We start from the raw sequence: 16,038 nt of genomic DNA, 5'->3' as shown, positions 1-16,038 counted from the left end.
ACTCATCATTAGAAAACTTCTTGAGTTACATTTGATTATATTTATACCGGAGTCGTTAATTAGTTTAGTTACTCTGAGTCTCAAGCGTGTGTGACATTCGACCAGAATGTGCCAAAATGCAGATTCGGCGATTTCGAATTTTTAGCAGTGAACCTTCCGAATTGGCGATTTAGAAGGAATAAGAACGTTATTCGAACGATTGGACAAATCGTGAAGGCTGAAGGATTCAGAAATTCCTGAATTTTAAATTTTCGAAGTGATGACGTAACAATTCTCAGAAACGTCAAAAACGGCCATTTTGGCAGAAGAACTGAAAAGCAACACAACAACGATAGTTGCGCTGAGGAAAACAACGAAGAACCACAGAGAGAAACAGAAGTAACAGAGACCGCTCCAAGTTGCAACTATTGTGTCGCTACAATAGTTGCAAGGCAGTTGCTAACAACAGTGAGGGGTGGAAACCAGCCCTCCGGGTTATAGAGAAATCAAGCTTAACGTGGTAGTGTCTCTGACCCTTAAGCCAATGGTTAGAGGGCCTATTTCTCTTTACCTCATATGTGACTTCAGTGGACGACTGTTACAGATAATTAAATTCTGAATCAAATTAATTCGCAAGATACGACATAAACGTTAACAGAAAACTAGCTATGATAAGTATGCTTTAGAAAAATCTTGTATATAATTCATTAACGAGAAAACGGCACAAATAAGTGAAAAGGCCAAAAAAACAAAAAGGGGAAATGCGAAAATAAGCAGTGAAAAAAATCTAGCCATCTGCTGAAACCGAACTGTCATCATGGAGATTACGCGTTTAATGTCCTCCAATCTGCCCCTTGTGCGCTCGAGTTACATTAAACCTAGCCACCATTAAATCGTATCAAACACATGCTATTATACGATGCCAGTGGCAACACTAAAACGAAGTTAAGAACTCCAAAAAAATCATCGAAAAAAAAACGCTATTTGCAATATAACACTACGCTTGCTATCTGGTTTATTCAATGAGCAGAATTCAATATTTCAGAATGGAAAAATCTGAATGCAAATAAAACAAAACTATGCCCGCCTTAATTCCCATTTCTTATCATTTGTCCCAAGCCCTTAAGCTGTCATGAGTTGATGAACGTATTAACAAACTTACATTAATTAAGCAAATTTTTGAATAAATATTTAAGAATCTAATTGATTAAAATGTTTGCGCAGAATAATATCACATTTAAAAATGAAATGGAATTTTTTAGCGCCTTTTTAAGCATAACCTACTCCATTACAACCAACACGTTAAACCATTTCATATCCAAATCGGAATAGTCATCATAACTACGACTTCGAAACAAACCACATTATCCAGAAGACCACAAAGCAAAACATCAACAAGTAACAAATATTGGACTGTTTGTAGCCTTTCCGCGATATAAATCCCAACTTTGAAAAAGCTGCTCCCAACAGACCTCTTGATTTTTCCAAATCATCTCCAAGTGTATCCAGAAACTTGTTGTGCTCTCTCACCTCATTTCCTATTTCTATTGTCAGAGATTTCAGAGAGGCAACTTTGTCTCTCAGTTCATCTGCCTGTATTTCATTATCTTGTTCAACATTTTGCGTATTTAGATGATTTCTTGTCAATTGGCCATTTTTGTACGACGAGTTCTGATAATTGTTGCGATGCATGTATGAGGTTCAAATACATTCACTTCTTAAAAAACATCAGTTTAAGGAGCCATCTGTAATCAGGAGGCTTTCCACAGAAGTTTTATTGATTTATACTTAAACTGCACTAAAGCATCAACTTCTGCATATACAAAACATTGCATTTGAAGCTTATCTTATGCGCTGCACTTTCTGATAGTTTTTTCATTGTTGCGAGTCAAAACTGGAGGTGTGGTCTGTCCTTCAAAACTCTTGGTTGCTATTTCAATAATTTTTTTTGTGAATGTTGTGCCAGTCGGTCATATCTGGAAGTTCGACCTTGAGGGACACGAATATACGTGATTTTGGAGTGAAGTTTTATTTTTCAAAAATTCGAATGGAGCCTGTCATGCTCAGTTTTCTCGCGACAACTGAAAACATAAACTGAAAAATCAGAACGACCGAATTAACAATTGCGGGAAAGTCGTCGAATATATACAGTGGGAAATCGCTATTCGAATGTTGCTAAAAACAACCTGCATATCCTACAGGAATAATTGGGTATAAGTAATTTTTCTTTCCTTTTATTCTTAGTTTAAACAAAATAACAGACAGGAACTCTACACAGTCTGTTATTTGCTATACACTATGATCAAAATGAAAAAATTTAAGAAATAAAATCAAAACAACGTTCAAACAATTTACACAAAAAAAATTGCAGAGAATCTGAAGAAATCTCTATAAGCTTATGTAAGCACCACATTACATCAAAATTAACAAAATGAAGTTGATACACAATGTTAAGAGAGCTGGATGACAAAAAAGATAACAATAGAAAGAAAACCGTTCGAAAAAAAATCAATCATTTCCGGAAATCTCAGCGCGAAACAATCGTAGTCCTGAAATTTTGTAAGTAAAACAGTCATGCCAAAATTGCGAATTTTTTTTTGGAAACTTATGAACTTTTTTAAAAAAAAATTTGACATACTAAAACAATTCGCTATGCCATTAACTTTAAAACAAAATTTTTCAATCCTAAAACACACGCGTTTTAAGCCTAAAAACATAGATCAAAAACCATGCGTTCGAAAAAATTGAAAAATTAATTTTTTCATTTTCAGAAAATTTTTCTTTTCAATAACTTTTTCAACTAAAAATTAGAGCGTAGCTGTTTATGCAGGGAGGATTCCCACAACTGGGACTTTCGGTTGAACCCTTAACCTGAGGAATGGCAGGGTAAATTGCAAAAAAAACGGCCAAAAACTTACAATTGGATATTTTCGATTGAGCTCTACATCTTAGACGCGGCAGGGTAGTTTTCGAAAAAATTTTAAAGAGGTGCAAAAAAGATGAACTTTTCAAATAAATTGACTTTTCTGAAGGCCATAAATGTGCTTTGGCAAAAACTAGGGCATAGCCGCTTACGCCTGGAGGATTTTTACAACCTGTTCTACCAATTACACAAGCTTTGGCAGAGGCTTTTTTGAGCAAAGTGAAATTTTTGATAAAAAATAATTAAGGCGTATCTCCTTAAGCAAATGAGCTTCCCAAAACCTTTTTTTATTTGAAGCCATAATCTCAGATTTGGCTGGATAGTTTTCGAGAAGGTCAAGAATTTTCGATATCTAGTGGGTTAAAAAGAGTGAGAACATGTATGCATAAGCTAGTTGCCGGTATTTCCATTGGTAACATTTTCTTGAAAGATCGGTTTAAAAAGTGAGACAGCTTAGCAAAGGGACCCAAAAAAAACAAAAACAAATCCAAAACACTTACACCAGTGGTCCAGCTAAATCTAGAAGTATCCGTTTGAAATAGTATTTTTAGAGTGTTGTGCTGATGCGAAAGGAATTGCCTTTAAATTCGACTTTAACCAAAACCATAGCAGTACTTGGTTGTTTTTGCACAACTTGCTTGTTTGTTATGGGAGAGCGAACGTAGTATAAAACTCAAACACAGGAGCAAAGTTGCACTTGAATCATCTACCTTATGATAAACATCAAGTTTTTGATTCCCACCCCAACGACATGTGCACTACAGAATGATATGCTTATCATCTAAGTAATGCATATTATCACCGAAAAGTTTGTCTTAAATCAATCTAAAGCACACAATCAAAGCTGAGCTTCGCGCCAATTGCAATACAAAATAAAATGCCAAAAATCAAACGACAATGTGTCTCACACGAAGAAAAACTTTTAAAAAGGTTCTAAAAAGAAATCGTGTGTTGTAAAAAAAAATCAAGAAAAATTTTATTGTTCCAAAATGTACTCAAAACTTTGCTTCAAATGTTGCTAAAAACAACCTGCATATCCTACAGGAATAATTGGGTATAAGTAATTTTTCTTTCCTTTTATTCTTAGTTTAAACAAAATAACAGACAGGAACTCTACACAGTCTGTTATTTGCTATACACTATGATCAAAATGAAAAAATTTAAGAAATAAAATCAAAACAACGTTCAAACAATTTACACAAAAAAAATTGCAGAGAATCTAAAGAAATCTCTATAAGCTTATGTAAGCACCACATTACATCAAAATTAACAAAATGAAGTTGATACACAATGTTAAGAGAGCTGGATGACAAAAAAGATAACAATAGAAAGAAAACCGTTCGAAAAAAAATCAATCATTTCCGAAAATCTCAGCGCGAAACAATCGTAGTCCTGAAATTTTGTAGATAAAACAGTCGAGCCGAAATTGCGAATTTTTTTTTTGGAAATTTATGAACTTTTTTGAAAAAAAATTTGGCATACTAAAACAATTCGCTATGCCATTAACTTGAATCGATTTAAAACCATGCGTTCGAAAAAATTGAAAAATTAACTTTTTTCATTTTCAGAAGATTTTTCTTTTCTAAGATAAACCATGAACTATATTCAAGCTCTCGAAAACGAAGAAAAGTTACTTTGAAAACCCAGCAAAAAGTCGGAGAAATAAAAGACCCGGCAAGAAGGGTGCAAAAGAATGGGACGAAACCAATAAAGCTGACAAAACATCACTTTGTATCTGAAAATTTTTTCAGCTGCAGACCAGCTGTTAAACTACAGCAGCTGAGAGTACAACTTGATTAAAACATTGCACAGATGTCCTATAAGAAAAATGAGGGAAGTCATTTTCGGTAAAAAAAAATATGTTGAAAAAATTACTGAAAAATGAAATCTAAAAAAAAATTTCATTTCTGTGTCTCGGATGAGGTTTGTAAAAATCCTAAGCAAACATTGAGATGCAATGACCCTCGTTAAGCCAAAAACGAAACTGTTATCTTATGAAAATTTCAAGTTATCAAAATGTTAACTACCCATCTCTCCTGAAACTACGCGTTCGCCCGTAAAACTACGCAGCAAAACAAATCGACTAACCCGATATAACATAAACTGAACCCATTTCACCGAAAAAAAAATCAAAATCAGAGTTCGTAAATTTACAACTACAGAACAAATTTGAATTATAGTAAAAAACAGTTTGAATCAAAAAAATAAAAACCTAGGCTTCTGAAAGAAACTGCTTGAAGAACGTACCAGATAATATCAATTGTCTTTGAAAAAAAACGGAAAATCAGTCGACAGCAATTTAGACGAAACCAAAAAGTCCGAAAACATCAACATTTTTTCGATGAGTACATTTGAAACAATTAATCACTACCTCAAATGAAACAAGAAATAGTTTTAATTGAACTTTCAAAAAAATGAGCATATCTGAGCAGCAGCAGAACTCGTCGGAAAAGTTGCTAACGGGAAAAAATCCTGGTTCCCGATTACAAATCACTTGCTCTCGCAAGTGAAAAAAATGAAGATCCTGTGAACAGAGTTGGATACGGGGGAAAAGTCAAGTACCCGATTGTGTTACCCTTGCGACTGCGCCAGTCGGTCATAGCCCGAAACTCTATCTTGTTTTTGGGGAGAAATGGTTTTTTTGAAGAATTTGAACCGAGCATGTCATGTTCAAGTTCCTCGCGACAACTAAAACAAAAAGTTAGAAAATTAGAAGAACCGAGTTCATAATTGCGGTAAATTTGACGGAAAATCAGTCTGGAGCCAAATTGCTATTCGCAATTTGACCAATAATAATCAAATCGAGTAGAGCTGTCTTGTTCCCGATAGAGAGCATCGAGAGAGGATTCGCGAGTGCTACTTCTGGAGTAAAGAAAACCTTGATTGGGAAGGTCGCCCACTCAAGTGACCCAATGGTCCAAAACTCATTAAACTTCTTGAGTCAAAACTTATTCGTTAAAACTTCTAAAGTTGTTACAATTATTTTACCCGATAGAGTCCCGGATTATTTCCAGAGTTGTTTTCTAGATGTAAGTACTGAATTTGATTACTAGAGTGCATTTTATAGAGTTATGTTGAGATAAGGCGATTTTAAGGTCGATCCATATGAATGGAGGTTGATCCATCTGGATTGAGGTACAGAAACACAAGAGGTAGTGTCTCTGACCCTTAAGCCAATGGTTAGAGGGCCTATTTCTCTTTACCTCATATGTGACTTCAGTGGACGACTGTTACAGATAATTAAATTCTGAATCAAATTAATTCGCAAGATACGACATAAACGTTAACAGAAAACTAGCTATGATAAGTATGCTTTAGAAAAATCTTGTATATAATTCATTAACGAGAAAACGGCACAAATAAGTGAAAAGGCCAAAAAAACAAAAAGGGGAAATGCGAAAATAAGCAGTGAAAAAAATCTAGCCATCTGCTGAAACCGAACTGTCATCATGGAGATTACGCGTTTAATGTCCTCCAATCTGCCCCTTGTGCGCTCGAGTTACATTAAACCTAGCCACCATTAAATCGTATCAAACACATGCTATTATACAATGCCAGTGGCAACACTAAAACGAAGTTAAGAACTCCAAAAAAATCATCGAAAAAAAAACGCTATTTGCAATATAACACTACGCTTGCTGTCTGGTTTATTCAATGAGCAGAATTCAATATTTCAGAATGGAAAAATCTGAATGCAAATAAAACAAAACTATGCCCGCCTTAATTCCCATTTCCTATCATTTGTCCCAAGCCCTTAAGCTGTCATGAGTTGATGAAACGTATTAACAAACTTACATTAATTAAGCAAATTTTTGAATAAATATTTAAGAATCTAATTGATTAAAATGTTTGCGCAGAATAATATCACATTTAAAAATGAAATGGAATTTTTAGCGCCTTTTTAAGCATAACCTACTCCATTACAACCAACACGTTAAACCATTTCATATCCAAATCGGAATAGTCCCCATCATAACTACGACTTCGAAACAAACCACATTATCCAGAAGACCACAAAGCAAAACATCAACAAGTAACAAATATTGGACTGTTTGTAGCCTTTCCGCGATATAAATCCCAACTTTGAAAAAGCTGCTCCCAACAGACCTCTTGATTTTTCCAAATCATCTCCAAGTGTGTCCAGAAACTTGTTGTGCTCTCTCACCTCATTTCCTATTTCTATTGTCAGAGATTTCAGAGAGGCAACTTTGTCTCTCAGTTCATCTGCCTGTATTTCATTATCTTGTTCAACATTTTGCGTATTTAGATGATTTTTTGTCAATTGGCCATTTTTGTACGACGAGTTCTGATAATTGTTGCGATGCATGTATGAGGTTCAAATACATTCACTTCTTAAAAAACATCAGTTTAAGGAGCCATCTGTAATCAGGAGGCTTTCCACAGAAGTTTTATTGATTTAAACTTAAACTGCACTAAAGCATCAACTTCTGCATATACAAAACATTGCATTTGAAGCTTATCTTATGCGCTGCACTTTCTGATAGTTTTTTCATTGTTGCGAGTCAAAACTGGAGGTGTGGTCTGTCCTTCAAAACTCTTGGTTGCTATTTCAATAATTTTTTTTGTGAATGTTGTGCCAGTCGGTCATATCTGGAAGTTCGACCTTGAGGGACACGAATATACGTGATTTTGGAGTGAAGTTTTATTTTTCAAAAATTCGAATGGAGCCTGTCATGCTCAGTTTTCTCGCGACAACTGAAAACATAAAATGAAAAATCAGAACGACCGAATTAACAATTGCGGGAAAGTCGTCGAATATATACAGTGGGAAATCGCTATTCGCAATTTCCATCATAGAAAACGAGAGTAGAGCTGTCCTATCTGATATAGGAGACCGAACGAACACGAGAGCGGAGTTAAAATCAACTGGACCAGTGTGAACCTTCAACGGAAAGGTGGACAAGTGAAGTCTCCCAATGGTCCAGAGCCAAAACTATATTCTTGAGTTAAAACTTACTTCCCTTGATTGGGACTCATCATTAGAAAACTTCTTGAGTTACATTTGATTATATTTATACCGGAGTCGTTAATTAGTTTAGTTACTCTGAGTCTCAAGCGTGTGTGACATTCGACCAGAATGTGCCAAAATGCAGATTCGGCGATTTCGAATTTTTAGCAGTGAACCTTCCGAATTGGCGATTTAGAAGGAATAAGAACGTTATTCGAACGATTGGACAAATCGTGAAGGCTGAAGGATTCAGAAATTCCTGAATTTTAAATTTTCGAAGTGATGACGTAACAATTCTCAGAAACGTCAAAAACGGCCATTTTGGCAGAAGAACTGAAAAGCAACACAACAACGATAGTTGCGCTGAGGAAAACAACGAAGAACCACAGGGAGAAACAGAAGTAACAGAGACCGCTCCAAGTTGCAACTATTGTGTCGCTACAATAGTTGCAAGGCAGTTGCTAACAACAGTGAGGGGTGGAAACCAGCCCTCCGGGTTATAGAGAAATCAAGCTTAACGTGGTAGTGTCTCTGACCCTTAAGCCAATGGTTAGAGGGCCTATTTCTCTTTACCTCATATGTGACTTCAGTGGACGACTGTTACAGATAATTAAATTCTGAATCAAATTAATTCGCAAGATACGACATAAACGTTAACAGAAAACTAGCTATGATAAGTATGCTTTAGAAAAATCTTGTATATAATTCATTAACGAGAAAACGGCACAAATAAGTGAAAAGGCCAAAAAAAACAAAAAGGGGAAATGCGAAAATAAGCAGTGAAAAAAATCTAGCCATCTGCTGAAACCGAACTGTCATCATGGAGATTACGCGTTTAATGTCCTCCAATCTGCCCCTTGTGCGCTCGAGTTACATTAAACCTAGCCACCATTAAATCGTATCAAACACATGCTATTATACGATGCCAGTGGCAACACTAAAACGAAGTTAAGAACTCCAAAAAAATCATCGAAAAAAAAAAACGCTATTTGCAATATAACACTACGCTTGCTATCTGGTTTATTCAATGAGCAGAATTCAATATTTCAGAATGGAAAAATCTGAATGCAAATAAAACAAAACTATGCCCGCCTTAATTCCCATTTCTTATCATTTGTCCCAAGCCCTTAAGCTGTCATGAGTTGATGAAACGTATTAACAAACTTACATTAATTAAGCAAATTTTTGAATAAATATTTAAGAATCTAATTGATTAAAATGTTTGCGCAGAATAATATCACATTTAAAAATGAAATGGAATTTTTAGCGCCTTTTTAAGCATAACCTACTCCATTACAACCAACACGTTAAACCATTTCATATCCAAATCGGAATAGTCCCCATCATAACTACGACTTCGAAACAAACCACATTATCCAGAAGACCACAAAGCAAAACATCAACAAGTAACAAATATTGGACTGTTTGTAGCCTTTCCGCGATATAAATCCCAACTTTGAAAAAGCTGCTCCCAACAGACCTCTTGATTTTTCCAAATCATCTCCAAGTGTATCCAGAAACTTGTTGTGCTCTCTCACCTCATTTCCTATTTCTATTGTCAGAGATTTCAGAGAGGCAACTTTGTCTCTCAGTTCATCTGCCTGTATTTCATTATCTTGTTCAACATTTTGCGTATTTAGATGATTTCTTGTCAATTGGCCATTTTTGTACGACGAGTTCTGATAATTGTTGCGATGCATGTATGAGGTTCAAATACATTCACTTCTTAAAAAACATCAGTTTAAGGAGCCATCTGTAATCAGGAGGCTTTCCACAGGATTCAGAAATTCCTGAATTTTAAATTTTCGAAGTGATGACGTAACAATTCTCAGAAACGTCAAAAACGGCCATTTTGGCAGAAGAACTGAAAAGCAACACAACAACGATAGTTGCGCTGAGGAAAACAACGAAGAACCACAGGGAGAAACAGAAGTAACAGAGACCGCTCCAAGTTGCAACTATTGTGTCGCTACAATAGTTGCAAGGCAGTTGCTAACAACAGTGAGGGGTGGAAACCAGCCCTCCGGGTTATAGAGAAATCAAGCTTAACGTGGTAGTGTCTCTGACCCTTAAGCCAATGGTTAGAGGGCCTATTTCTCTTTACCTCATATGTGACTTCAGTGGACGACTGTTACAGATAATTAAATTCTGAATCAAATTAATTCGCAAGATACGACATAAACGTTAACAGAAAACTAGCTATGATAAGTATGCTTTAGAAAAATCTTGTATATAATTCATTAACGAGAAAACGGCACAAATAAGTGAAAAGGCCAAAAAAAACAAAAAGGGGAAATGCGAAAATAAGCAGTGAAAAAAATCTAGCCATCTGCTGAAACCGAACTGTCATCATGGAGATTACGCGTTTAATGTCCTCCAATCTGCCCCTTGTGCGCTCGAGTTACATTAAACCTAGCCACCATTAAATCGTATCAAACACATGCTATTATACGATGCCAGTGGCAACACTAAAACGAAGTTAAGAACTCCAAAAAAATCATCGAAAAAAAAAAACGCTATTTGCAATATAACACTACGCTTGCTATCTGGTTTATTCAATGAGCAGAATTCAATATTTCAGAATGGAAAAATCTGAATGCAAATAAAACAAAACTATGCCCGCCTTAATTCCCATTTCTTATCATTTGTCCCAAGCCCTTAAGCTGTCATGAGTTGATGAAACGTATTAACAAACTTACATTAATTAAGCAAATTTTTGAATAAATATTTAAGAATCTAATTGATTAAAATGTTTGCGCAGAATAATATCACATTTAAAAATGAAATGGAATTTTTAGCGCCTTTTTAAGCATAACCTACTCCATTACAACCAACACGTTAAACCATTTCATATCCAAATCGGAATAGTCCCCATCATAACTACGACTTCGAAACAAACCACATTATCCAGAAGACCACAAAGCAAAACATCAACAAGTAACAAATATTGGACTGTTTGTAGCCTTTCCGCGATATAAATCCCAACTTTGAAAAAGCTGCTCCCAACAGACCTCTTGATTTTTCCAAATCATCTCCAAGTGTATCCAGAAACTTGTTGTGCTCTCTCACCTCATTTCCTATTTCTATTGTCAGAGATTTCAGAGAGGCAACTTTGTCTCTCAGTTCATCTGCCTGTATTTCATTATCTTGTTCAACATTTTGCGTATTTAGATGATTTCTTGTCAATTGGCCATTTTTGTACGACGAGTTCTGATAATTGTTGCGATGCATGTATGAGGTTCAAATACATTCACTTCTTAAAAAACATCAGTTTAAGGAGCCATCTGTAATCAGGAGGCTTTCCACAGAAGTTTTATTGATTTAAACTTAAACTGCACTAAAGCATCAACTTCTGCATATACAAAACATTGCATTTGAAGCTTATCTTATGCGCTGCACTTTCTGATAGTTTTTTCATTGTTGCGAGTCAAAACTGGAGGTGTGGTCTGTCCTTCAAAACTCTTGGTTGCTATTTCAATAATTTTTTTTGTGAATGTTGTGCCAGTCGGTCATATCTGGAAGTTCGACCTTGAGGGACACGAATATACGTGATTTTGGAGTGAAGTTTTATTTTTCAAAAATTCGAATGGAGCCTGTCATGCTCAGTTTTCTCGCGACAACTGAAAACATAAAATGAAAAATCAGAACGACCGAATTAACAATTGCGGGAAAGTCGTCGAATATATACAGTGGGAAATCGCTATTCGCAATTTCCATCATAGAAAACGAGAGTAGAGCTGTCCTATCTGATATAGGAGACCGAACGAACACGAGAGCGGAGTTAAAATCAACTGGACCAGTGTGAACCTTCAACGGAAAGGTGGACAAGTGAAGTCTCCCAATGGTCCAGAGCCAAAACTATATTCTTGAGTTAAAACTTACTTCCCTTGATTGGGACTCATCATTAGAAAACTTCTTGAGTTACATTTGATTATATTTATACCGGAGTCGTTAATTAGTTTAGTTACTCTGAGTCTCAAGCGTGTGTGACATTCGACCAGAATGTGCCAAAATGCAGATTCGGCGATTTCGAATTTTTAGCAGTGAACCTTCCGAATTGGCGATTTAGAAGGAATAAGAACGTTATTCGAACGATTGGACAAATCGTGAAGGCTGAAGGATTCAGAAATTCAATTCCTGAATTTTAAATTTTCGAAGTGATGACGTAACAATTCTCAGAAACGTCAAAAACGGCCATTTTGGCAGAAGAACTGAAAAGCAACACAACAACGATAGTTGCGCTGAGGAAAACAACGAAGAACCACAGGGAGAAACAGAAGTAACAGAGACCGCTCCAAGTTGCAACTATTGTGTCGCTACAATAGTTGCAAGGCAGTTGCTAACAACAGTGAGGGGTGGAAACCAGCCCTCCGGGTTATAGAGAAATCAAGCTTAACGTGCTTGATTCAGTGGATTCGAGAATCAGGAGGGGTTTCGGGACTGAAACTTTTATCGTTTTATATGATTTTTTAGCTTCCCTATTATGTCCTGAATTGAATTTAATTAACATCCGAATTCATTCTACTAAAATGAGAAGCTAGGAGCTGGGGAAAGGGTTGATCCATCGTCGATGGAGATGATGATTTTTATCTACTGAACAAAAACAAAAATAATTCAATAAGAAGTAGTAGCCCCGTTTTTAGGAGTGACCTCGTCGTCTGGGGATACTGAGAACCAGCCATGAGCTCACTATTTCTGCATGTAATTAAGTTAATTTGAGTGTTTTGACCGAAGCCGAAAGCAGTAACGTTTTTGTCGACCCGATGTTAGAAAGACCACCGAAAGTACTGGCTTGGTAGAGACGGTGAAAAGCATGCAAAGCTCTGTTTAGACGTTAGCCAGTCGTCTTAGGACTTAGTTTTGTTCTCCGTCGATACGTATCTTCCGGGCGAATGTTACATACATGTTTTTATGGCGCTTCTGGGTGTTATTCTTTTTAAACATCATGACCGGCAGAACCGTTAACGAGCACTCCGCGCCGAGCGGATGCTCACATTAACGCCCTTAATAGGCCTAATCCGCCGGGGCGGAAGGGTAGTTCGGAACGCGTAAGCCTTCCGGATTACCGTGAATAGCTTTTTAAACTAGTTAAGACCGAAAATTCACGAATCAGGAAGGGTGGGGGGATCGGCCATTCCCTCGTTCTCTGATAGGTTTGTGACCAAAAACACTTAAAGATATACATAAAACCAAACAAAAAGTAGTATAGTACCCAAGAAAAACAAAAAACATTAAAAAAATAACCGAAAAAACCAAAAACAGTAAAAAAGTAAAAAATCAGTAGAAATCATCCCCCCAGACAAGATGTGATCCGACCCTCCCGTTTGTTGTTGATAGATATATTGTTGTTACAGGCATTTATATCAGTCAGGATCGTTACGATCAATTTTGTGGCCCGTTTGTGAGGCTTGTACTGTAGGGTTATTTGAGCATTTAAGCACCTTAATGATAAATTGCGCTCAATCCGGAAGGGTCAGCTGATTTGCGCTCAATCCGGAGGGGTCTTGGGAGAAGACTGATCCGGCAAGCAGTACAAGGAGCAAGAAGAAGGGGCTCAATGACAACGACAATCGACTGTTGGGTATCGTTAACAAGTTTTGTATCCATTTTGTTACAAAAATCAAGATAGTAATCTGTGGGGGGCTCGACAGTGCTGCACTGTAGTGACCCTTCACCGAACTGCGAATATCCGAGTTAAGCACCTTAATTCGGATATTAAACAAACCCGGAGGGGTATAGTATTACTAATATTATTACTTAAATAGCCTATATTAATACTCCTATATCGTTTTTCAGTGAAAAACACAGAAAGCAGACCGGTTTTTAGGGTCAAAATAGCGATATTTTGATCCCCCCACAGATCGCGATTTTTGAGATATCGATATTTTTTGAAACGGAAAAAAGCGGCGAAGTGGTGTGTTACATCGTAACTGCACTACCATAATAGATAGAACCGGTTAAGTTTAGTTCGGAAGTGGTTGGAACTATTTTGGTACCGAAAACCGAATTTTCGCGATTTTTGATAGTCCGAACCACTATAAAATCAGAAAATTTTTTGAAATTTTTGAGTTAGAACAGTAAAAATAGTTGTTCGGACAACGTCCACTAGTGAATCTACAAGTTTTAAAACCCGCTTTCCGAAAGCCTTCCGGGTTGCAGAGAAATCGAACTTAACGTGTTTGATTTGGTGGATTCATCAATCCGGAGGGGTCCAGCTAGCACAGTTTTTCGCAAACTTTTTCTACTAAGGCGTTTTAGATCGGGTCTTTTGCATTGAACTAGAAGAGTATAGGCCTTCTGAGCTCGGATCAATAATTTTTAGGTCGAAAAGAACAGAATTGAGGAAAAAGTTAGGCGGAACCTATAAGAGATAAATTTTTTGACTTTAGAAAAAAGACGTTTTGGTTAATAACTTTGGAACTACTGAACAGATCCAGTTGATCGTGGTACCAATAGATCAGAAATTAGCTGAGCTTATTGATAGGGACAAAAGTTTTTCGAAGAAGTAAGCGTGAAAAGTTTTTGAAATTGTTTTTAGCAAATTCACCAATTTGGGAGGGGTAGACCCTTCACGTTTTATAATTTTTTTTAGGAAAGCCCTTACACCCCTACCAAAAGGTAACAGCGGTTGAATAAAGAAATTTCAGGCTGTTCTAGACAAAAAGGGAGGGCTAAAGGCACAAGAAATCCTTAATCGAGCCGAAGTTGGGCTAGCAATAAGACCCTTCACCGTTAGCGTGAACTGTCAAATAAGAGGCTTAACTTCAATCCGGAAGGGTCTAGGAAAGCAGTACATACCCTTCCTAGCTAATTGAAACAGCAAAGTGGCATCGGAGAACGTATCCGAAGGGGTATAGGTTGAAAGAAGGAAATCTCCGAAAAGCTACTATTACAAACCAGAGGAATCCCAATCCGGAGGGGTCTTATATTTGCTAATTCGGAGGGGTCCCAATCCGGAGGGGTCTTATATTTACTAATTCGGAGGGGTCCCGATCCGGAGGGGTCTTATATCTATTAACTCAGAGGGGTCCCAATCCGGAGGGCTGTAAATTTTGTTAGTCCGGAAGGGTCCTATATATATAGAAATTTTCTCTTTCCCAATCCGGAGGGGTATTATTTTATTAAAGGACTTAGATAAACGGAAGAAAGACTAAAGTGAGAGGTATTAGGTTATTAGCAGACGGGCTAGGAAGCAGTGACTGCACTGGTAACTTGCCTTTCAATAAAAACCAGACCAAAACAAAACAGGTCCGAACTCGGATATTCGCGACACTAAGTCTAAACTAAAGAGAGCGTAATTCATTGGCGTGGATTGACACCCAATACGTTTTTTTTTGAAAAATGACTGCCCTGAGGATTTTAGTAGGTCTAAATCGATCAGTCCGAAGGCAGATAGGTAACACAGTACTCGGTGGGTGCAATAGACGCCCACTTGAGAAAACTACTGCCTTTAAAGTTTTGTCCGTTTGATGCAGCACCAAGCAGGGAAAGCTTTTTCTTTAAAATATAAGTTCGACTATTGTACTGCAACCAACTAAAAGTACAATACACATACGTTTTTTTATAGAGATATTCATATTCTGTCATTATATATTTTTTTTGTTTTTGATTTTAAATCAATATAATTTGTGCTTGATTGGGTAGTGAGTACACTATCTTTTAAATTGACTCATAACATCATTTTGTGCTAGTTCTCAAATCTTACGACCGATAATCGGTTAGTGTGAATAAATTATATACAAAACTGTACTCTGATAACATACAGGGATTCGTGGTCACTATTTAATAGAATCTTGTGAAATTTATTATGTTGTGTCATTATTATTGGTAGTCAAACTATAAGGTCACTAGCAATCGAATTAAGTGTATAGGCATTAACAAGTGACAAATTGAGAATGAGTCTAGACAAGTCAAGGATACCTAAACGAGGTAATAGCTCTAGGAAATTCATACCTAAAAAGCAAAGAAGAACAATGACCGATCCTTTTGTGGATTGGATCAAACGAGCCCGGACCGACAAAGGGGAGACGGTTTCAGGCAGAATGGTTGAAACAAGGAGTCAGAAGACCTCAGAAGAGCAAAAAGAACTGTTAGAAGTGGAGGTCAATACGGGTCATGACATGAACGACAACCAGGAAGTACATGGACTGGAAGGGAGAGGCAGAAG

This window comes from Symsagittifera roscoffensis, chromosome 1 (assembly GCF_963678635.1).
Source record: "Symsagittifera roscoffensis chromosome 1, txSymRosc1.1, whole genome shotgun sequence".
In the NCBI taxonomy this organism is placed as follows: Eukaryota; Metazoa; Xenacoelomorpha; order Acoela; family Convolutidae; genus Symsagittifera; species Symsagittifera roscoffensis.
This window is presented reverse-complemented; position numbering follows the sequence as displayed.